Here is a 25462-nt window from a genome sequence, read left to right as displayed (position 1 = left end):
TTTACTACCTTGGACACATGTTGGTTGAAGGTTAGGTTACTATCTACATGAGTTTCTAGATTCCTGACTAGTGAATCAACTTTTAAAGATGTTTTATTGATGACATAGTTACACTCTGTGGTATACTTCCCGAAAGGTATTACAGTGCATTTCTTGGTATTGAGTTTTAAGCCATGGTTTTGTCACCAAGTATCTGTCTGTATTAGGCCTTCCAGAAGGGTGTTTTCATATCTTGGGGGGGGGGGGTCAATGATTGCTCCCAGTTTGCACTCATCTGAGAACTTGGGTAGCCAAAGGTTTTTGACATTGGCTTTGATATCTGAGAAGCAGATGCCAAAGATGAGTGATCGCAGCACAGACCCCCTGGAGGAATCCACTGGTGACTGGCCACTTTGTGGAGGTGGCTTCACCAATTCTAAGCTCCTGGGTCCTATCAATGAGCCAGCTAGATATCCAGCATGTTATAAAGGGGTTTATACCTAGTTCCATAAGTTTGTTGGCAATGCTCAAATGGGGTATTATATCAAATGTTTTAGTCAGATCTAGGGAGTCAGTATGCACCATTTCCCCTCATCCATTGACTTAGTGACCCTTTCAAAGAAGTCTACCAGATTCAGTACGCATGACAAAGCAAAACTAGGATAGATCCAGTGTCTGGAGGTGTCCTATTTCCTTGCTGATAATTTCCATGATAATTCTTTTCATGGCTTTGCACATATGACCAGTCAGACTAATTGGTCTGTAGTTTCCAGGGGATGAACATTGCAGTCCTCCTGTCATGTGACACAAAGCTATTTTTAAGACTATAGTTAAATAATGACTCCAGGAGTCCTGATAAGTAATATTTTAAACTACTGAAGAGGCATCCTGGAATGTTATCAGGGCCCATTGAGGCCATATTCTTGGCTTTAATAATTGCAGCCAGTATATGCTCTCTAGTTATAGTTGGAGAGGTTATGTTTGAGGGTATTTGTGAGGGGACAGTTTGGGGTGTGAGGAGGATAAAGTTGGAACTGCATATGTCCACTAACAGGTTCACTATATTACCAGGCTCAGTGAATGTGGAGTCAATAACCACCACTTCAGCACATTTCTGTGTGCTATCCTTCAGGTTTCTGACATAGCTGTAGAAGACCTTATGGTCATCTTTCACCTGGGAAGCTACGCTAACCTCAAAGTTGGCTTTGCTTGACCTAATTATCTTAGTTACCTATTTACTTTGATGAGCGAGTTGCTATCTTTATGGAAATTACCCTTCCTGATTTTCCATATTTTGTCTGTGGTGATCAGCACATGGAGGAACTTCAGTGGATCATCCTGTTTGACCACCCTAGAGGTAAGCTTGTTACTGATGCATATTAAGACACCTCCTCCTTTAGCCTCTGTCTGTGCAGTTACTATTGTAAAAGTGTGGAAGGCACTGAAACTTTCATCTTCCTGGGTACTTTCTGCCACTTTAAACTATGTCTCAGTAACTGCACAGATGTCTATATTCTCAAGTATGATTAGGGCTTGCAAGGAGTGTAGGTTTTTAGTTAGGCTCCTGGTAGTGAGCAGTAACACCTTGAGGTTTAGTTGAATTGATTTTGTTATGTCAGTAGGTTTGCCAATTTGGCATTGCCTAAAAAGGGCACTATGGGATGGGAAAAGTTTTAGCCAGTGTTTGAAAGCTTAAAGAGTAGAGGTGCAGAATATCCTTGGCAAAGCAACACGGTCTGTTAACCATGTCCTCCTACGCTAAAGAATAACAGATCCCCCTTAGAATGACACCAGAATGACAGCCAGTTGTTGAAATCAATCATTTTTTCTCATATTGTGGCATCATCTTTGGTGATGGTAATATGCTGCTCAATGCGAGGCTCATAGCAGCCTGAGAAACATAGTCTGAAAGCTCCATAATGTGTCTCTTCATATAGTCCAGGGAGGTAAATCTCAGATCATTTACACCTACATGGACTATGAAGGAATCATACTGGTACTTGTGATGTAATGACTTTACTGCGTGTATAATTTGGAAGATTCTGACTCCAAATAAGCAACTAACAGTTCTCTTCTCCTTGTTCAGCCTGGTTAGAGGGGCATCAGTATATCTTACAATGGAGTCCCCTATAATGAGAGTCCTGGAAATGCGTTTGCTTGCCTTAGTGGCTTAGTGTTTGGGGCTCCAATGAGAGTGACAATATCTGTGGTGTCAGGTGTTTTTCTGCTGAGTGCATTTGGGCTTTCCGAGGTATAGCTTTGCCAGTGGGTGGTCTAGGTGATCCTTGTTGTTTATGAAGATTGTGTTTAAGTGCCTCAGCATAAGTCTATGTGTGGGTTGTGTACTGTGTGGTTTGGGTAAAGTGTATATGGTTTCAGCAATTTGATGTGCACTTGTATGCAAGAGTTTAGCCTCCAGTGTCATTGTGTAAGTACACCTCTTGAATGCTGTGTCTGCTTCTTTAAGGATTAAGTGGTTGTCAGGAAACATGAGACCACTGCTACATTTTCTCAAGATGCCCACATCCATTAAGCTGGCTACAGAGAATTAGAAAATTGCATATCCATATTGTCCAGTCCTTTGAATTATGAGCTACACGGGGGTAGTGTACTAGGGTTAGAAGGCTATCAAGGGTGCTTTATTGCAGTAGATTACATTAAACAGTACTAAATTCTACTAGCTTTAATGTTTATATAATACTAAACTCAACTAAATCTGTAGGTTTTGACACTTGGCTCCCAACTAGCTGCTCTAAGCTTGTCAGAGTACAAAATATTTGCTCTATATTGCTGCTTTTCATGGTACGACTTTACAAACCATTCTTTCTAGATGTTTGCTACGCACAGGGCATTGCTAACCCAAGCAAATGCGCAAAATTTATAGTAGCACAGAAAAATCAGAAAACTAACTAATGTACCCCCGGTCAATAAAACGACTACTCTATGAGTCTTTTTTTTGTGTTTTCCAAATCAGACAGACCAGGCAAACACCTCCTACCACAAGATGAATAAACACAGTCCTCCTAATGAAAAATACAGTAGAAGAGATCCACAAATGCAATGCCACCATAAACCACTTAAACAACCAGCTGGAAATACCTTGCTGAAAGCAATTTCAAAACAGTCTTACAGCAGTAGGAGTGAAGAGCAATTTTTTTTTAACATAAATGCTGAAAACAGTAGTGGTCATTCAAAATAACGTAAGTGTAATTTAGCAATCAAGGGTACTTGACTTTGCCTGAATGGCACTGAATACAAGTAAAACACTTCTGAAATGCAGGCTTGGACTCCAAGCTTTGCTGAGCTCCTAGAGAATGAAGAGGAGTGAATACGTAGTAAATGAGATTTACTCAAGAGCAATGCTGGTTTGTTGGGTGGGCACTCAGTATCATGGATCTATGAAAAACAATGGCTGGGAAGAGTACATAAAGATCTTATGCAATGGTCAATGGTAATGAACAAGGGGAGAGAGGGAGTTTCAAAATCAGATTATCATAAAGGGAGGAGGCCAGAGACAAGGACTTATTATAAAACAACAACAGCAAAAGCGTGGGAGGTTTGAAAAAAAAAAACAAGCAGGCTAGCTAGAGAGGCATACAATTAAATAAAGGCAATACTGGAGCTCTTTCACAAACTTTAGCTTAATGTGTTAGTGGGTGACAGAGCAGACACAAAATGCAACTTTAACCAGGTAAAAGATAAACAAAATATAAAAGCACTGAAGCACAAACTGGAGCAGAGACAATTATCTCACTATTGACCTTCTATTACAGTTTAAGGCTCCAAACTATGCAGTTTATGGAACTGTGGCAATAATAAATGACTAAGGCTCCAACTCTGGCAGGAGTACTCAATTCTGCCACAAGTATAAATTAAACTACAAGACTGTGGGCCAGCAGGGTTTAAAATACAAATGGATAGCTTTCACAAACAATTCTATATGTGGAAACAGAAGTGCAGAATCCTGCAGAAACACAATCTTCCCACAACTGCTAATTAAAAAATAAGATTAAGGTCCGAGAACAAACTAAAATATGCTAACAGATGGAACAGAGCAGAAAAATACAAAGTGGTATTACCACACAGGTCACAAAGTGCAACTCAAAGATTTAAGCATAATTTATGTAATTAAAATTTAATTCTCTTTCTCTTTTTTTGAAAAGGAAGTTCCTCACAGTTCTACACCTCTCTAAGTCCTAGATAAAAGAGACTGCAGGGGGTAGCTCTGTGCTGGAAATAGGAGGCTAACTAAAGAGCAATACAATCAAATAAAGGCAATATTGGAGCTCTTTCAAAAACTTTAGTTTAATATGTTAATGGGGGAAGGGGCAGACACAGAATACAACTTTAAGAGGGTGAAGGATAAGCAGAATATAAAAGCACCGAAGCACAAGCTGGAGCAGAGACAATTCTCTCACTGTTGACTTTCTACTACAGTTTAAGGCATCAGACTATGCAGACCTTTACAAGTAACACTGCTTATAGAAAAATGCAATAATAAATGAGTAAGGCAGTTCTGCCACAAGTGTGAAATAAACTACAACATTTAAAATACAAATGATAGCTTTTACAAGTAGATATACTTGTGGAAATAGAAGTGTAGAATAATGCAAAAACACAGTCTTCCCACGACTGCTTATTAAAATATAAGACTATGGTCCCAGAACAAAATTAAAAATGCAAATAGACTGAACAAAGCAAAAAAGTGCAAAGTAGTATTACCACACAGGTCATTAAGTGCACCTCAGATGTTTAAGCAGATCTGAAATAATTAAAATCATTTAATTATCTTTCCTTTTTGGTTTTGAAAAGCTAGTTACTCCCAGCTCTACACCTCTCAAAGTCTTGGATAAAAGATCAAAGTATACTAACAAATGGCATTTCTGTGGCTGGTGGCCACCACCACTCAGTAAGGCCAAAGTTGACTTAAAACTTCCTTCCTTCTTATGAAGTGATACTGCTAAAGACATCAGCTAGAATATAAATGCTGGAGCCTCCTAAAAATCATTCAAATAATATCAAAACTTCACCCAGTTGTTGGGGTGAAATAACAACCAAGACCATTTCTAATGTTATAAAATTTCATTAAGTCCTGGTGGGTATATGGCTCCCAAATACAAAATCCATTTTCTTTGCTGATCATCAAGGACTTTTGCTAGGTCAAAATGATTGGCCTCTCTAGTCCTAATCATGTCAATACCAATAAATTTAAACTGTGCTTACTGGTGAATGTCCAAATGTTTAATATGAGGTGTAATGATATTCACTGGTGTCATACTCAGCTGGTTTGCCATACATAAAAGGTAACAGACACAAATGTTACTAAATAAATCACATAATGTGTGGAACAAGTAAAAAGATGTCAAATATCATACGTCCTTATACTGTTAACTGTACAGAAGTTTTTAGTTTTCTATACCACTCAACAACAGCTACAGTGACCACAGGGCTTGCAACCATTCAAAATTGAATTTAGGTTATTATTTACCCTGGGTTGTTTATAGTGCAAAAAACATTGTCACAAAGATCTCCCATTATATATGCAAATCTGCATTGTGGCGAAACAATACAGGGAAAAAAATCTGATGCTAATAAAGTCCAGTATTTCTCCACTACCTTTTTTAATATGCCTGGTATTAGTCCCAAAAGTTATGGTACAACTCAGCTGATTCCTAGATCCATCAGAATTTTCAGTAAAAGTACTGGTCCTTTCTTTTGGCATATTTTCAGCTAAGAGTCTGTCTGTTGCAATGTTCTTCTTAAAAAAATCCTTATTCTTAAATTGCAAATTCCTTATTGTCAGATTTTGACTCCTAATTCCTTATTTTGCAGTTTACACATTGACTTAACCAGTGATATCAGGAGCTCTTTTGTAGCTCATAAATGTTATAAGAAGGTATTTTTCTTTACCAAATTTTAATTAAATATATAATTATTAAATTTAATGAACTGGCTAGAATGTGTTTATAATTGCAGAAAAACAGAAGTCCTGACCAACACAGCAAAATATTCGGAAAAACTATGTATATTTATTGGGTAAGCGCTTTCATGCACCTTGCCGCTTCCTCAGACCATACTGTGTTTATATCCTGGAAGGTTCATAATATTCTGCAATATGGTTCGTATTTTAAATTTCTTTGTAGCATTAGATGATACAAAATACTTAAAGTCTATTAATGTGCTTGTTTCAGATCCACTGATGAAGGTTTATATACCTCCCGACCTGCTAGACTGGCTTCCTGGCTGGCTGGCTGGCAAATCTTAGTCCTTTTTCCTAATTCCTAGCAGCTGTAGAAGTGCTAATACAAAACTGCTCCACAGCTGTAACCTTTGTAGGGCTCCTCCTAGTGGAATCCTCATACCTTCAATCATTGCAGCCAACTGCAGCATGATTTACACCACCCGAACATAACAGGGAATACCTCTGCCTGCAGGTCCGGGTTGGTGATGTAACCATATTGCCATGGAAAAACTGGAAGTATTTTCGGCTTTTTCTCAGCAATTCAGCGTGTATTGAAAAAGAAGACTCTTAAAGTCCCACTGCTTCACTATGTGGGCAATAGGATGACAGAGCTCAACCTGTGAGTGTCCCTCTGACAACGGAATGGGTGGTAACTCTATCTGTGAGCGTTCAGATTTCTGAAAAATAACATGGGAAATCAGAGCAATGAACTAATAAAATGTAGAAGGAAGTATTTTTGGTAAAGTCAACATCTGAGAAATGTCGACTTTATCGAAAATACTACACTTCCGGTCAACAATAACACAATGTACAAACTCTGGGATCACACTATAGTGAGGAAAAGGGTACATTTCCTTATCCCCAGTATAGTGAGATCTGCATCAAAATGTAGAAAGTCACAACAGTGAATGCTATATTGCATTCGCTATTGTAAATTTCTACATTTCGGCATTCGTTCTTCTGATTCTACCGAATCAGTAGATTTGTACTAATGTGAATCGCATGAAGTGTGATCCGTAAAACGATAGTAAACCTGTATATGTATATGTATATATATATATATATATATATATATATATATATATATATATATATGTGTGTGTGTGTGTGTGTGTGTGTGTGTGTGTGTGTGTGTGTGTGTGTGTGTGTGTGTGTGTGTGTGTGTGTGTGTGTGTGTGTGTGTGTGTGTGTGTGTGTGTGCGTGTGTGTACTGCAAGAAAAACCCAGCCAAGCAAGAGTTTTCACTGTGTTAAACCTTAAACCTCCTGTAATGGAGGTCCATGGGATATGTGCAAATGACGCCATAAGGACATACAGAGTTTTAGCTACATGGTTTCCTGAATGTCCATGACTTTTTATTTTTTAAGTCTTTATGGGCACAGTCAGGCCAATAAAGCCAAACCCAACTAGCTATGGATCAGCACAGCTTAAAGGGATTGTTTGGCTATACTTTAGAAAATCAGAGACTTAAACCCAGTTGATGCCCATAAACATAAAGATGCCTGCAAAATATCCCAACTATAATCCAAACCAAAGAGTAAAAGAGTCACATAGACAAACCATTCAGTAAAAACTGCAAGATAATCTCAGTCAAGTTAGAGCTTTTACTGTGTTAAACATTGGGCATTCGTACACACACACACATATATATATATATATATATATATATATATATATATATATATATATATATATATATTTGTTAACCAAGGTAATGATCTACAAAGCACCCATTTGTGCTACAGCCAAGTAAACACAGTATAAATAAGGCAAGAAGTTATAAAGCATAATACAGTGCAACATAAATAAAATAATTACAATGATTACACATGTACAATAATGGTAAATTTGAGTATTTCTGTACTGTAAAAGGAGATAGCTAATAACCGCTTAAAGTGCTTCTGTTCATTCTATGTCATTTGTATGGAGAGAGCGGATAGGATATGGGTCAACTATATGTCATAAAAGGATTAAGAGGAAAGAATCACGTTACTAAAGAAGGGATAGCTAGTAGACCAAGCAGCTTCAAGTGTAAGTAATTTAGTAAAGATGTACTAGAAAAAGGCTCTTAAGAGCTACATATTATATCATAATACATCCCTTTCATATCTTATACTAATAACCCACAGCTGGGTGTGGGTAATGCTGGATTTACTCACAGTTGGCATGGTTTGGTCATGAAGGTGAATATTGCTATTATACAATGGTGTTTAGTTTTCTGTTATGTTATGTTTGTGTTGTTTTTTAGATTTTTGTTTGCTTTACTTTGTATTCTTCCACTTTTTTGTGAGATAAAATAGTCCACACTTTTACTTCGTGTTTATTGTTTATTTGTCTTTTAATTTAAATACAAGTTATCATTAATTTTTCAAGACGTGTTAGGAAATAATTATATAAGTAAATATAGTTTTAAAGCTTTTGGTATGTCTTTGTGTTGTAGTTTCTTTTATATTTCTCTATTGCTTCCTCCTTGATGGTTGTCTATGTTCAGATGTTGGCTTGAGTTCTTGTTAGTGTAGTACCTGTAATGAGAGTGTGTTTATAGTTAGTTTTATGTATGTATGTATGTATGTATATGTATATATATATATATATATATATATATATATATATATATATATATGGTTTTAGTTATATATAAGTAATATATAAGTATACATTTACTTACTTATTTTGTTGGGTTTCTATGTTGTAGAATTTTAGTGTTCCATAGTTTATTTGTTATTTGTCTTGTGTTTTTTTCTGATTCATTTTCAAGGTAAGGATGTTCTGTGTTATGGAGTTTCATTTTTTTTTCTTGGTCTGATGTCTGTTGTATTATTGATATTATCTTCAATTATTGGATATTTTGGTGTTTCTTCTTGTGTTCCAGAGATTATTTTTCCCCGTTTTGAATTCATCCACTGATGGTTGGTAATAGGATCATAGTGATGTTTTACTTTTATGTCCTGTAACAGTCATTATTTGTCGTGCTTCCATTCTTGATTGTGAGATTAATGTTACTGCTGTTGCTCTTAAGGAGTGGTTTGTGTATCTTTTTGATAGGTTTGCTAGTTTGCATATTTCTGGTAGCATTTTTGAAAGATAATTTATTTCCGTAGATTGTGTTGAGTACCATGTTTCCATTTTGTCCAGTACATGTTGTGAATGTCGTTTTGAGCGGAGAAACAGTGCTTTTGTATTAGGTGGCATCTTTTGAAAGTATTTTTTGAAACTTTTTACAGGACATAAAGGATCTGTGGGGTTTTCAAACATGAATCCTCTTAGTAAATGTTTTGTGACGTCATCATGGTTTGTGTGGTTTTTTTGTATGTTCATTAAAATTTTTTGTTACATATTCTGTGCCGACTTCATCTTTCTTTAAACTACCTTGTGTCAGGTATCATGGTCCTTCATTTCCATGTCTTGTGAAGTGTAGTTGTATATCAAACCAGATTTTTCTGATGAGTCCTTCTTCTGTGTTTGGGGAAAGCACTTGTCTGTTTCTCAGTTGTGTTATTTCTTGTATTGTTAGTGGGTGGTGGTGTTCTGCTGTATCTTTACCTTGTCTTCTGTAATTTTTAATTACTGATTTAAATACATTATTTGTATTTGTTAGACGTATATCTGTTATTATGTTAATCCTTCTATTTAATGGTGGGTTGTTTATATATCTGTTGAATCCTGCACATAGGGATACAAATGCACTTATTACATATTCTTCTCCTTTTATGTTTCGTACTGTAACGTAAAATTCTCTAAGTATTGTGTTTAAATTTTCTGGCATAATAGTGTGCAAGTCTATACTGTAGTTTTTTTTTTATTTTTGCCAGTTTTGAAATATGTTTATAGCCCACTGTGTTTGTTTTCTTGTACTTGCTTCTTCATTTTCTAATTCTAGTGTTTCTGTTTCTTTAGGTGCTTTTTCTGCATGTCTTTTGTTAGGTTTGTGTGTGGTATAGGCTTGAAATTTTTTTTACCTTTCTAAAGTGTATGACTTGTCACATTGTTGTCTTCTTTATGGGATGTGTTATATTGCAGTACTTCCTGTTCTTGTTGGAGAACTTCCTTGCTTGTTGACTCTTTCATCGTGGTTTCTGGTATGTTGTCAAATATTTCTTGCATTTCACTATCAGTTATTAGGTCAAAGTTTACTTCCATTTTTTTTTTATTTTTTTTTGTGTGGTATCTCATTTTGGTGGTTTTTCTGTGTCCATTTATAGTGTTTGTGTTTAAGCAGGCTCATGCAGGTTTTTGAAGGGATGTAATCAAACCAGGATGAGTGGTTCTGGGTATTTATTTTATATGTAAAATAAAGTTTCCAGTAGTAGAACAGTTGCAGTGTGGATTGTGATTGCTGGTAAGGTGTTTTTGCAGGGTTTACATTGCTTTTGAATAATAAAGTAGGTTAGGAAGCTGGGTAGTTAATGGCTGTTTACTGTATGCATGTTCGGTATTTGCACACTTGCGAGTTCACATTGTATAATATGTATTAGCTTGCAGTTATACTTTTATCTGCATTAATTGGTAGACAAATTTTACAGCAGATGTATAATGTGTGTTTATTAATACTGCTGCTTTCAGTTCTCTTGATAACACTGCACTCAGAACACACATGCAGAGCTGCTGCTTTTACACAATGAATATGTCAGCTGAGATGCTGTAAAACAGTAACATCACAAGATCTCAGGTTGGTGTGACAAAGATAAAGTCTTTCTGTAATATGCTAGTCGTAATTCGAACATCTAAATGTAGTTAGGAGAGCTTGTTTTACATTTTGTTATATTGTTCTAGTGGAAATTAAAGAAATGGGAAAGTACGGCACAGTTCCTTTGTATTTCCACTTTGTGTCTTTAGTTTATTTGAAGTCGATGCTGCATGATTCCTTAGTGGATGGACTTCTTACTTGGGTTACTTTGGATTTACAATGTGCATGCTGATTGGATTGACGAATCAGCGTGCGTTTCTCGTCTTTACCAAGATCGCATTGTATAATACATAATAACCCATATCCTAAACGTGTTGATATTATTCACAGTCAGTCATTATTTATTTATTTATTTTACCAAGTTGGTTACAGAGAATGAAAATTTAAGTACAACAGCAATATGGTATAGTAATGTGCAACTAAAAAAAAAGTAATAATAACCAGTGAAATGCAGTAAATAACAATTTACAAAATCAGTATGTGACAAAACATTGACTCAGTTATGTAAATAAGAATAGATATACTACTTACAATGCTGTTCAACAGAGAGAAACAAAGAGTTAATTACTTAAGATGTCCTTCTATATCACTGTTGCAGTATTCGTTATAGAAGGGATGTCCCTCCCTGGGCAGCTCAACACTCAGCCAGTATAAAAAAACCTAAAAAAGATCTTGTATGCTCTGTATGTCATATTTATGCTCCCTGCAGAGAATGCATGACATAAAAGTGATGTACGGATGCAACTATCTAGAACTTCTTTTGCCACCAGTTTGAACACCATTTTTGCAACATTGTACCTGGGAGACTGTTTTGTTGCCGGCTCTTACTTCTGCTCAGAGGGTTTCTATGCTCCAGGCTCTTATGGCCATTCCTCCTCTTTTGTTTTTTCACAGAGACAGAGTGTCCTTTCGTACTAATCCTTCTTTTATGCCCAAGGCAGTAAATGAGTTGTCCTTGAATCAGTTGGTACAACTCCTTCCTTTTTCCCTTCTCAGTCTTCTAATGAGAGGGTCCTACATACCTTGGATTTGCACAGACAGCTTAGGTACTATTTGGATAAAACTAGGACTATTTGTTAAGTCTGACCAGTTTTTTTGTTTCCTTTCATCCCAGTTTTTTGCATTTGGTTGTTTCAAATCATGCCATCTCCTACTGAATATCTAAGGCCATTTCCTTTTGTTATTCTTTTCATGGAAAATTTCTGTCTACTTCTGTTAGAGCTCATTCCACTAGGACTGTTGCCTCTTCTGTTGCCCTCTTCAAGGGATTGGACACCAATTCCATCCTTGAAGTTGCCATTTGGTCTTCACTGCGTACCTTTACTAAGCATTATAAGTTGGATATGGTTTCTAGAGCAGGTTTTGCTGAAACCATTTTATGTGGATTTGTTGAGGTCTTTTCTCAGTCTTCCACCTCCACTTCTGTTTCTTAAGCTTTTTTTACTCTCCTTTCTATAACAAAGTATGCAACAGTGATACAGAAGGATGCAGTACAGTTGTGTAAAATCTTACCACAACAGTAAATGTCCTTCTCTTCTCTTCTCTTTTGCAATATTTGCTCCCTCCCTCCACCCCACACCACACCCCACCCCACCCCACCCCCATTGTTTATTCTGCATTTTTTTTCCTTCTGGATGTACATGGACTCCTTTGTAGGGTTGTCACCTTTTCAAATGCCCAAAGTGGGACAACTGTGGTACAAACATCAGATTTCGCAGGCCAAAACATACGCACGGCCAGTACAAAGGACAGAGCTTCACTTTTTTGCCTAAATAAAAGCTTTCTCTTGTAGCATTTTAGTTGCTTATTCTATTTCATATAATATTTAGGTGCTTCAGATACAGAATAAGTGTTTTATGCAACTATTACATAAACTATAGGGAATAATTTTGCCCTGAAATCTCAGGACATTTGCCATTTTTCCAATTTTTTTGCAGGACACAACTGCCCAAGGAGGGACTGTCCCTCGCAAAGTGGAACAGGTGATAACCCTACTCCTTTGTCCTATGACAACTGTTCTCTTATGGGGCAATTCAGGTCTAGGTAGTTGCATCCTTCTGTCCCTTTTATTCCATATGTTTTATGCAGGAAATATAATGATGACATATGGCGCATACAACATGTCTTTTAGGCATTTTTATACTGGCTAAGCCTCGGGCTGCACAGGGCGGGACAATCCCTTCTACAACAAATGCTACAGTAGTGAAGAGAAGGACATGTACTGTTATGATAAGATTTTGCACAACTGTACTTTACTTATGCATCTCAGTAACAGGCCATTATTATAAAACTTACCATATTCTAAAATTACAGCTCATCAAATATCTTCTTTGATTCTATACTCCTCACAAAGTACAAATTCTCCATTAACATGTTTTATAATGTCTGAAAAATATGAAGTCCGAAACAAAATATATTGTATTTTACCTGTGGCATACCTGTATTTCCTGTACTCTTCACAGTAACTATGACAGTTGCAGTGATGCCCAACAGTAGTTCTGAAACATCATGCAAAAAATAAAATAAACAAATAATGATTTAATAATTTAATTTGTAACCTTATTATCTCTGATGGATGACAACTCAAGCATATTTCAGCAATTATTCATTAAAATTGTTTTATATCACACTGGCAACCAAATCAACATATGCAAAAGAGGCATATATTAGATTCTATACAAGTTAAACTACACCATAATTTCTGCACAAGAATAAATGAGCATTTATTTCTGTGTTGTATACAGTTCTAACATAACCAGTCAATTGCCACTGATCTAAAATCTGAATGAACATCTTTGTTTACTCATTGTTGCAACAACTATTCATAAGTAAAATCAGAGAATAATACATTTCTGGAACCCACACCTGACTGCAGAGTTGTACTACTAATACCACTTGTGGTTGTGAGCTTTGTTGCAAACTTCTAATGCACATGCTTCTCACTCTGTGTGCAGTGATGCAGAACTGCAACAGTTACACAGCAGTAATGCAACAATTCCAAGACATAAGAATATATGTCAGAAAACATAAAAAGTAATAGAAACTAATATGATATACATACAGAATTTAACAATAGTTGAAACAAGCTTTAAATTGCTACAACCTTCAACAAAAACGATCTTAAAAACTCCCCTCACTATAAAAGAATTGTAATCTATATGAAACATAGTGCTACTGGCTTTTCTAGCAATGAGAAAATCTTAAGCCTTAACAGCATACATAAAAAGTGTTAAGGGTCAATTAACATACCACATTATCCTTTGTATCACTTAATCTGGCAGACATTTTATATAAACTGACTCCCAAAACTCTGGATGTCTTTTTAACTACTTGTTATAGGTTCATAGGTTTATAGTTAATTGGTAGGTTAGCTACACTCGTGGACCATTTTAGGCCTAGCCATTTTCTCATTTTGTGTTTAAATTACAGTATCCTGTATGGTTAGAGATTAGCCTTACCCATCCCATGATCAATAATTATATATTAACTGGATAATACTATAGATCATTTGAGGGGATCTGTGCATGGGAAAAAGCATTTATGAGCTGCGTCTGTCCATTAGTAGTAATGGGGGCAGCCCTGTGGTAAATTTTCTGTTTCCCATCTTTAGATCCAAGTTGCATTTGAGTACGGACAAGGATGAACTTTGTTTTATGTGGATGGGGAGTCTGTTCCAGGGCAGCGGTATCATCTGCAAAATGTACCTGTCCCTCCAAAGTGCTTTGTGTTGGTGTTGTAGAAAAGGTTTAGATCCCTAGACAGAGTATTTCTGATGCCATTTGACTTGTTACTGCTCAATAAATCTATCAGTAATGGGTTAGGGGATGCCTTGTTTGCCATACACAGGTCACCTCTTAGTAGTCTGTAGGGTACTGAGCACAGTGACAAGGCTTTGAGTCAGTCCATGTTTGACATGCTGTTTAGGCCTTGTATCTTTTTAGTAAGGTATTACTGTGGGCATTCCAGTTGTTGCATGTGTCTGTACAGATACATGCCAAAGGCAGAATTATATTCAGTGACTGGCCTAATGAGGGCTGATTAATGATGCAATATAGAAGAACGTTCTATGTTGTTCTTACAACAATGGACACATTTATCAAATGTTATGTCACGGTCTATGTAAGGTCCCAAATTCCAAACAACTGGGTCAATTCTTAGGGGTATAATGTTAATGTGATAGTTCTCTTGGAAAGATGACTTCCCAAAATATACAATAATGCATTTTTTGGCATTTAGTTTCAGTCCATGATTTTGGCACCAGTTATTTATTTGGGACAAACCTTCCTGCAGGATAGCTAAGTCATTTGGGGATTCAATGACAGTTCCTAGCTTGCAATCACCAGCAAACTTTGTCAGCCAGAACCATTTGGTATTGGCATTTACTTCAGAAAATTAGATGCCAACCAAGGAGGTCCCAGCTCAGAACCCTGGGGAACTCCACTGGTGACTGATCTATTTGCGGAGGTAACTTTCCTTACTTTTATTTATAGTCTCCTATCTGTGAGCCAGATGGCAATCCAGTGAGTGACACAGGAATTTATTCCAGTTTATTTAGCTTTTCTACTGTGCCTGAGTGGGGAATTGTGTCAAACACTTTGGCCAGGTTGAGGTATTAGGTGTGTACTGTTTTGCCTTCATCCATTGTTTTGATGACCTTTTCACAAAAATCAGCCAGGATGAGTAAGCTAGCATGACCTGCTCTTGATGAATCCAAACTGAGATCAGTCCAGTGTTTTGAAAGTTTCCTATGTCCTGATTGAGTAGTGCTATGGTAAGTCTTTCCATTGCTTTGCATATGAATCTGATTAGAATTATGGGTTTGTAATTGCTTAGGTCTGGAGAAGATCTTCCCTTATACAGGGGAATGACTGTAGCTGTTCTCTGTTTGCATGGCACAAAATCTCTATGGAGGCTAAGATTGAAAAGTGTTGTTAGTATTGTGGCTAAATCATGCTTCATAGTATCTAAGATGCAGCCAGTGATATTGCAACGACCCATCAATGCAATATTTTTAGCTTTTGATAGCCCTTTTTAGGATTTTAGAACTTGGTCTTGTGTGATAATTGAAGGCAAGCCAGTTTCAGGTATGTCTTGAGGGGCAGGTGGAGGAGAGAAAGGGGTAAAGTTGAAGCTAAATTTATCAGCCTGTAGGTTTGTTATATCTTCAGCCTCAGTGTAGGTAACATTGTTCACAATCAGCTCAGCACATTGCTACTTTGTGCTTTTGAGATTATGAACATTACTAAAAAATGCCCTTTAATTGTCTTTGGCTTTGGTAGCTATTTTAGTCTCAAATTTGGCTTTCTTAAATGTTTTAGGAAAATTTTCACCAGTTTTGATAATTTTGTGACATAGGTCTTCTAACCAATGCATGTTATTTTGTTCCTGCACGTCATTTATTTTGTAATAAAAAAATTCAACCATTGACAAAATTACTTGCACAGCAATTACTTTATATTCTGGTAAATTCACAGGAGGAATATTAAGTAAAGTAAATGGTGAAGAAAAATGTTGACTCAGCTGAATTATTTTAAATATTGTTAATTTTCAATCAATTAATTAATGAACCAATCAGGTCAACATTTTGGAATCCTGTCATGAATATATAAGAAGCCGGTTTTTTAACATGTATTTGTCTGATGAAGGTGGGGAGATCTACCCAAAGCTTAGCTTTTTAAATAAAGCTTTTTTGGTACATTAGAATTGTCGCCCAGTCAGCCAGCCAGCTTAACTATTATTATTTTAAATAAGCTCATTGTAATCTTTCCTAATACTTTTTTATTTGATTCACGGTTTCATAATACAAGGTCAACATTGCAATTTTTTTTAGGAAATGAAGAAACAGAAAAATAAGAATGCCATGACTTATTAATTTAGTGGATGTATTAATCATAAATTGCTGGTGATAAAATTCAGAAGAAGGATAACATTTATAGGTATATTCCCAAATCATGTTATAGGAATGATCAGCCACAAATGAGTAAAGTACAGAAACTAGTAAAGGGATTAAGTTTCTTTGATAAAAAATCAATGTGAATAACTTTGTTATATAAAATTGCATATTTTAGGAAGATTAAATAGGAAAAAAGAAACCACATCTACTTTCTCTTTTCACATATGTTTGTAGGAGTTCTTTTAGATGTGGCTATTCTACTCAAGGATCTTGGTAAAACCTGATTTTTCAGAAGATTTCAATTATTAATTCTTAAGTTGAAGCTTAGTCTATTGCCAAAAAGTATATCAAGTACAATTCAATTCACTTAAAACAATTTTAAGAACTTTATAAATCTACTAAGTAACATGTTTTTAAATTATATAATTTTAAATGAGCCACATTTTAGGATCACTCATCTTGTTTATCCATATTTTTGATATCTTTGCATAATTAATTATTTAATTTAAATGTTTTTTCAGCAGTTTCAGGAAAATAGTATTAATAATGTAGAACATTTTGGGAAATACATTCATTTTCACTACAGAAATAAATCTATAGCATCTTGGACTACATCTGTCTCAATATTACTGAGTAGGCAGTCTAGGCTATTTACTGTAAACTAATCTTTGTTATATAAATATTTTATTCCCATTAGCTTAATATATGTATTATTTTAATGCCATATTTTGAAAATAAAAGTAATACTAAATGTACTACAGCTATAGCTGTTATGAATGTTAACATATAGTTAATTATGTTTAGTTGTAATGGAAAAGTTAATTAAAATGTTATATTACTTAAAGTTAACGCTGCACAGAAGTGTATTGGCTACTTAACTGCAACATCATGCCATGTGCAAGTGCAGTGGCCTTGATAACAGCTAACTGGTAATTTATGACTATAATCAATTGGTGATTCATGAAAGGTATAATAATGTCTAGTAGTTTAACTCAAAGGGTTAGAGCTATAAGGTGCTAACAAGCTTCATTCCTTAGTCTTGAATTTGACTTCTTCACCTTTCACTTGCAAACTGCACAACTCTGAGCAAGTCATTTAAGGAGACACTGCTCCTGAGACACCCCTAAAAAGGGATAGTTGTACCCAGTGCACTTATGTTGATTAACAAGCAAACAAATACGTGCATTTTCCATACACACACATATATATATATATATATATATATATATATATATATATACACACACACACACACACACACACACACACACACACACACACACACAGAATAAGTATCGGGAGAGAGAGGGGAAACACTGTAGTGCTCTAATTAAAATGCTAAACCTAGATAAAACCTTATCACCATTTGTTAAACAAGTAGCTGAATTTGCATGCAAGTATCCAAAGGTGCTGTGAAGAAATGTTTTGTTTTTTTTTGAAAATTAAACTTAGAATTTTTTACATGGAAGAAAATATGCAAAAAGCCAAAGGCTCTAGATACATCTATATCTAAAACTGAGCTCTTATTGGCAGTTTATTGTTATTATAAATAATTGCTTAAGTGTTCAGTGTTTTATCTTGTGTTTGCCTACTTTAGACTAAGCTAGAAGAAAAGTAAAACATTAGATAAATGTAAATTTTATGTAGTCTAGTAGGTAATATTGTCAAAAATGTTTTTATATCAGTAACAGAAATGAGTTGAATATTTTTGGTCAAAGCATTTTCAGAATTTAATTTTGGAATGGATATTATAATAAAATGGTTCGAGGATGGATCTTTTATATAATGGCGCATAATATGATTGAATAATTTAGATAGTATTGGCGTTATTTTTTAAAGTGTTTATAACACTTCACAATTAAAACATCTGCTCCCAGGGTCTTTCATATCTCCAGCTTTGAAAATGGTTCCAATTCCTCTTAGTCTGTTATCCTTCCACCATTCTATTGTTGTATATACACATGTATTTCCAGGTCTTTAAATTTCAATAAATATGTTCCAGTATGTTCATCTGTTATTACAGAGTTACTACTTTCATATATTTCTTTAGAAGAACCAGACAAAACTTACAATGTCCAATCAACTTACACTGTGTTCATGAAATAGACGTGAATTGTCTCAATATAGTTAATATACTTAAGACACGTAAATATTTGTCAAAAACTTAGAAGGAAACTAGCTCCATTCATCATAAGTAGATTACAGAATTCTAGACAGGTGTTTGCATGAATCATCAGTTTGATCCACAAGCTGTTTTAATCCAGCCTCACTGTTCATATCTGGGGAATTATGAAGCTTAATGCCATATGGTAGTTTTCTTTCTTGTTAGTTCAAGAATACAAACCAATTAAATCTCCCACAGGACATCTTTTAAGGCCACACATATCAAATATATTTTTAAAATCCTGAGAAAAATTTGTACATTGTCTTATTCTACATTGCACTGTATTCATCATCCTATGCTCCAACAGCAAGTTCTCATTTAATCTCTAACATCTAATCTTTTGTGATGCGTGTTTATGTCCATGTACATATGCATCCTGAAAGATCAGAAAAAGATTTTAGATACAAGTTTAACTATTTATATTGGATAATATTTTATATATTTTGAAAAAAAGTTAATTTGGTCAAATATTGATGTACTTGAGAATAAAACAAAGTCCTTATGATTTACATAGAATTTCTGAAGGGGTTATACAAATCATAAGCATTAACAACTCATAAAAAGATGGACTTTCCATTTTATCTGGTTTTATATTCGATTTTAGTCTATCAAAAGCAGAATTGTTTATGAAGTTTCAATCTCTAGCCAGTATCATTTTAGTACTCTTGAATTGTTTTAGAGTAATGCTTAACCGGTTCAAATGAAATATAACCCATTGGCAAGAAGGTCAGACACTGGGCTAGAATCCATAAATAACCATAAAAGGCCATATAAAATAATGACTAATGAAAGAAATACAAAGACCCACAAGTTCACTGTTTTATTTTGCACATAATTTCCCCATGTCCTTCATCAAGTATTAAAAGTGCCTGCTATTTCTATTTACAGTTATTATTTTAATATTACTGAATAAGAATTCTAGGATTTTATTTATTGCAAACTTATTTTTCCATTAAATATTTTATTCTCAAGTATAAATTAAATGCATATATACTAATATAAAATGCGTGTAATCACATGATAAAATCCAGCCAACCAATTTGATATATCGATTCAGAACAATTGACCTGAAAGACTTTACATAAAACTAAACAGACAAAGAATTTTAGAATTATAACTGTTTATTTAGTTCCTTGCTGTGCAGTGTTTTCCAAGTAAAATTACTGCTGTCTATAAAGTGATTTGTAAATCTGATGTAAATATACTGGTTGTCTTTACAACAGATACATTAAGTTATTAGGTAGAAAGACTTTTCAGGTACAGCTATTATCAAGCATTCATCCAATTAGTGTGGTATATAAAAAGGCTTGTACAGTAGAAGCTTGTACCTGTGACATTTGTTTTAGGGAGTGTGTTACAGACAAGAAGAGATAGCCTACAAGAACATTAAGTAGCCTGAGAATCTTCTATTAACAATCCAGAAAGAAGGAATCTATATGAAAGCACATAGGGAATGAGGCAACTGTAGCAGAACTTGTTGGATAAAATGCCCTTTGAAGATGTATATTTGATTTGTCCTTCAGAAGAGTCTTTAAGAACAGCCTGTACCAATGTTTTTATTTTCTGATTATAATATGTTTTTATATATATGTATGTGTGTGTGTGTGTGTGTGTGTGTGTGTGTGTGTGTGTGTGTGTGTGTGTATGTATGTATGTATGGATAGATAGATAGACAGACAGATAGCCCTCAAAGACCCAGCAGTCAAGATGAAGGAATACATTTATATTTAATGGATAAAACAACATCCAGTACACCAGATTAACTCATTTCCTCCAGTACAGCTCTTTTGAGTGTGTGCCTTTAGTGGGTGTGGCATGAGCCTTTTTTAAAAATGAAGTTATCACCTTACAGTCCTAACAAATGTTATTGACAGAGATCAAATATCAATACAATTGTGTTTGCCATTATGTATGTTTCAAGATAAAACATTCTGATACCTTGTATGTAACATGATTTTGGAATTATTAATACAAATATGAACAAGCAATACTTGCCACTTAGAGGCGCAGTAGGAGGTAACTGCAGAAATGCCTTGAGGTGCACTTGGAGGTAATGAGCTACAACCTGTTTCACTCCTGACCACAGCTTCCTCAGTGCAAAAAATAAATCTGAACATGTTACAATTTAACAGAGCTGTATAACAATTTAAATAAGTCACATGACAAATATATATATATATATATATATATATATATATATATATATATTTGGATAATTGCTTTATGGTTTGGACACATAGATATGAAGAGGGGTAATTTTTGGAAATTCTTAAACAACAATTAGTATAGGATCAAATTTAGCATGTGTGCAGAGTTCTTCAACACTGAATTTTTAGGATGTTGTAGTCATCAGTGTCATTGCTGGCAGCATACTGACTGCACTGTATAGAAAGCCCTTTACAAAGGAATGACACATTTTACTTTACAACAGCTGTCACCCACACCATGCACACAAAACATTCCAAAATCTTAGCATTAGGAGAGCAAAACAAATCTGCAGTGACCCCCAACATTTGTGGGATTTTTATACATCTTATACCAGGTTCATAGAGAGGAGGTATTCTAATGGAAATTTAAAACATGTGTAGGCAGAGTTTTCCAAAATGAATAGAGCTGACATGTTACGATATGATTCCTGAAGGAAAAGAACAGGGAAAAATTTGTTTTGTTACTACTTATGGGGTCAACTCTTTGAGATAAGGAATTGCATTAACAAATACTGGCCAATTTTACTGAGCAATAACTCATTAAGTCGTTGGTTAGGCAATGAATGTGCATTTGGTTACAGAATAAATAAGTGCTTGTCACAGTTGTTTTAACCACCGCAAAAGGGCCAGTAATTCTAACCCACTATCCATATCCCCAACCACATTGTGTGGAAATAAACCATGTAAGAATTGTAGTAAATGTGATTATGTATTAAATGCACACTTCATCACAACAAAGAACATGGATTCCATCTTACAAATAAGAACTGTGGTACATGTAACACTAGAAATATAATTCACTTTGCAGAATGTTTTTGTAGCGCCTTCTGTGTGGATCAAACAGAATGTGCCTTAAAATACAGAATTTCTGTTCATTTAAGTGACATTAGATATGAAAAAGCAGGGGTGCATTAGTATAAACACACCTTGGTTTATTCAAATGCTATATTTAGGTTTATTGGCATTGATGCTATTTCCCGAAGTTCTAGTATGCATAGGGAACACATACAAATTATTCTTGATAAAAAAGAGAAAGAAGGTGTATTGTAAAGATAGGGCCAATGTTTCTCTCTGGATTAAATGATTACTTACGAATTTCAGTGCTTTAACAGAAAGCAAATGACATAACTATTTTCTCTTTTTTTCTTTATTTCTCATGATTGACATTGGAATATCCTTTTATATGACTTATTTGAATTGTTATACATCATTGTTAAGATATAGCATGTCCAGATTTTTTTTTTTTTTTTGCAGTAAGAAAGCTATGGTCAGGAGTGAATCTGGTTTGCAACTCGTGCACTGAATGTCATTTTAGCCATTAAATATACAGATATTCCTTCATTGTGTGTTCTTTGTGGATTTGATGTAAATTTCACCTTACACATGATGTTTGGAACTAGGTTATGTTTAATCATCGAAAGAAATAAATGTTGAACACCTATTTATCAAATGGCCATCCATCAAACTTGCAGTTGTGAGATGGGGAAAGTAGCGACTTGACCAACACTTCCACATCTCACACACGGGAGTATTACAAACCCCCTTTACCCCACTGTAGTGTGGTCTCAGAGTTGGTATATATAGTTAAGCAGAGTTTGAGGGGGCAAAGCCCCCCATGTTGGGGGCTGTGAGGTGGGAAGCCTCCCACCTGGGTAGGTTTGAAATAGTGACATGCATGAGATGGAGAAGTGTTGGCCAAGTAGTTACTTTCCCCGTCTCACAACTACATGTTCAATGGATGGTCATTCGATGATTTCTGTATGATGAATAGCTGTTCAACATTTACTTCTTAAAATGATTAACCATAAACCCATTTGGAACCTATTTCCAGCCAATTTTTCTGGTTCTTGTATGTGTGTGTGTGTGTGTGTGTGTGTGTGTGTGTGTGTGTGTGTGTGCAGTATGTATATATGTATATATATATATATATATATATATATATATATATATATATATATATATGGTCTACCTGATAACGCCGAAAGTCCACAATGCCGATGACGAGAACACCAACACCAGAAGATCGACAACGGAGATAATTGACAGTTGAAAATCCCGACGCTGAGAACACCGACATGTTAAGGTAAGTGTGCGATAGTGACGGGCTGTAGGATTAGGGGCGGATTAAGTGAGTCAGGGTTAGGGTTAGGGCATGGGTCAGGTGAGTGTGCGATAGTGACAGACTGTAGGGTTAGGGTTTGGGTTAAGGTTAGTGCATAGATAGTTGTGTATGTAAGGTTTGGTGTAGGTTTGTAAGGTTTTTGATGTGCTTGTGTTGTGTGTGTGCTTTTTGGACAGGGTATTTGTTTTGTTTGTTGATTGTCGGGATTGTGGTTTGTCAGGCATGTGAAGTTTCGTGTTTTTGAACTTTCGGTTTTGTGATGTCGGTGATTTCGTTGTCGGTGTTTTAGCGTGTCGGTGTTATGTGTTATCAGGTAGATAGTTAGCTTAGTACTAAACTATGAACTATGAACTATATATATATATATATATATATATATATATATATATATATATATATATATATAGGTTCACTACATAATCTCGAAATATCAAATTTCAAAATCTCGAGACCATATAGCTGAAACTCCTAAATACTGAAAGACCAGAAGCGCGAATTTCAAAATCCCGAAGTTCGGAGATGTTGAAGTAACGCTTCTAGTGTTGCTGTTTGTGAATGGATAGGTGGAAGGTCAGATAAGTATCTATGCTTAAGTGAGTTGGTTAGGGGCTTTAGTGTGTGTGTTGTGACTGTGATGTGTATGTGTGAGGGGAATGTAGGTGTATGGTGGTGCTTCTGTCTGTCTGTGTAGTGCGACCTTGGAGTTAGAATATTTAAGTAGGGGGGTGAAGGGGGTGCAGCCCCCCACATGGAGGGTGCAAGGGGGCTTACCCCCCTGCTTATATGTAGTATAGGTTTATGTGTTTGCATTTTGGGCGAAGGTGTGTGTATGTGTATGCGTGTGGTGTATGTTTAGTGCAGTGTTCAGAATTTTGAAATTCGTGCTTCTGGTCTTTTGGTATTTAGGGGTTTCAGCTATATGGTCTTGAGATTTTGAAATTCAATATTTCAAAATTTTGAGATTATGTAGTGAACTCATAAATATATATATATATATATATATATATATATATATATATATATATATATATATATATATAATTTGTAACAACTAATATTATAAAACATAAATTATGAGCCAATTAGAATTAGCTAAACTAATTTTGTCTTCATTTATATTGAAATATTAGCCCATTCAACTAAACAATATTAAATATTCATATCTATATATCTTTGTAAGCACACAACAAACTGGAAAAAGAAACTCAAGCAAAAAGCTATAGATGGAATGAAGGAGCAAACACAATTTGTTAGTACTTTCATTCGTGAACTTCTTCAGAAAAAAGTTAACCTCTCAAAACACATCTCTTATAAGTTACATCACACATCACATGACTTTCGTGATACTTTAAATTAAAGGTGTAAAATCATATCATAAAAATAAAAAACTATCTTGCTTTCCAAACAGCTTAGAATGTCAAAGCTTCATAAAGAATGTCTTAATATAAAAACATTGTCATATTATTGTGATTTGAATGTTATTTTAGTGCTAAAAAACACTTAATGCATTCGTTCAGACCAGGGGCTCTGTCTGCTACCAAACTGATCTGCCACAATGACTCCTTGTATTCTAAGATCAAGTTGGAGTTCCCTATATAATCCACTTGTTGAACATAATCTATGACTGAAAAGGTGAACTTTTTAAAGTTCACACAGTGAATAGCATAAGCAATACATCTAGTATATTTATTACACCTCTTAAAAGTACTATTTGGGTCCATAGACAGTTCACCTGTGAGAGTAAAAATATAGTTTATGTGGCAATATGTGACTCTTGTCCTAGTTATTAGTGAATAGCATGCCTAGCTAAAGCATTGGTAAAGTTCTTTTTCTTAATGGTAAGTGTGTGTGCTCATATATTCTACGTTTTAAACATATAATGTTTTTTCCTATGTAATAACTATATGTAATCACAATAATATGATAGTGTTTTTATATTAAGACATATCATTAGTCAATCTAAGGATTCATTAAAGTCCCTAGCCACAAGCTGTACAGCTTGTGATAAAAGAACCGCACCTATAAAGCAGTATTTTGTGATTCAGAGACATGTTAAACAAGATGAGGTAAGTCCTCATTATTGTCTAATTTATGTGTTTCTGAATTGCATTACTATTGTGATGTGCAGATCATTGCTGATCGGTAAGTCCTCATTATTGTCTAATTTATGTGTTTCTGAATTGCATTACTATTGTGATGTGCAGATCATTGCTGATCAGCACGTTGTGGTAGTTAACAGTGACAGCTGAATTGTAGTTATTAGCATCCCCTCCTCAGTCACTGTCCCACAAACACAAGTTCACATTGAAACACAAACATACATACACACACACACACACACACACACACACACACACACACACACACACACACACACACACACACACACACACAAAACACCACAGTCCCTGTACTTGTTCCTAACTTTATGTGCAGTAAAGGCACAAG

The sequence above is a fragment of the Protopterus annectens genome, chromosome 8.part1 (genome assembly GCF_019279795.1).
Source record: "Protopterus annectens isolate FY-2018-M chromosome 8.part1, PAN1.0, whole genome shotgun sequence".
Lineage (NCBI taxonomy): Eukaryota > Metazoa > Chordata > Ceratodontiformes > Protopteridae > Protopterus > Protopterus annectens.
The sequence above is the reverse complement of the archived record's forward strand: the minus strand, read 5'-3'. Positions refer to the sequence as shown.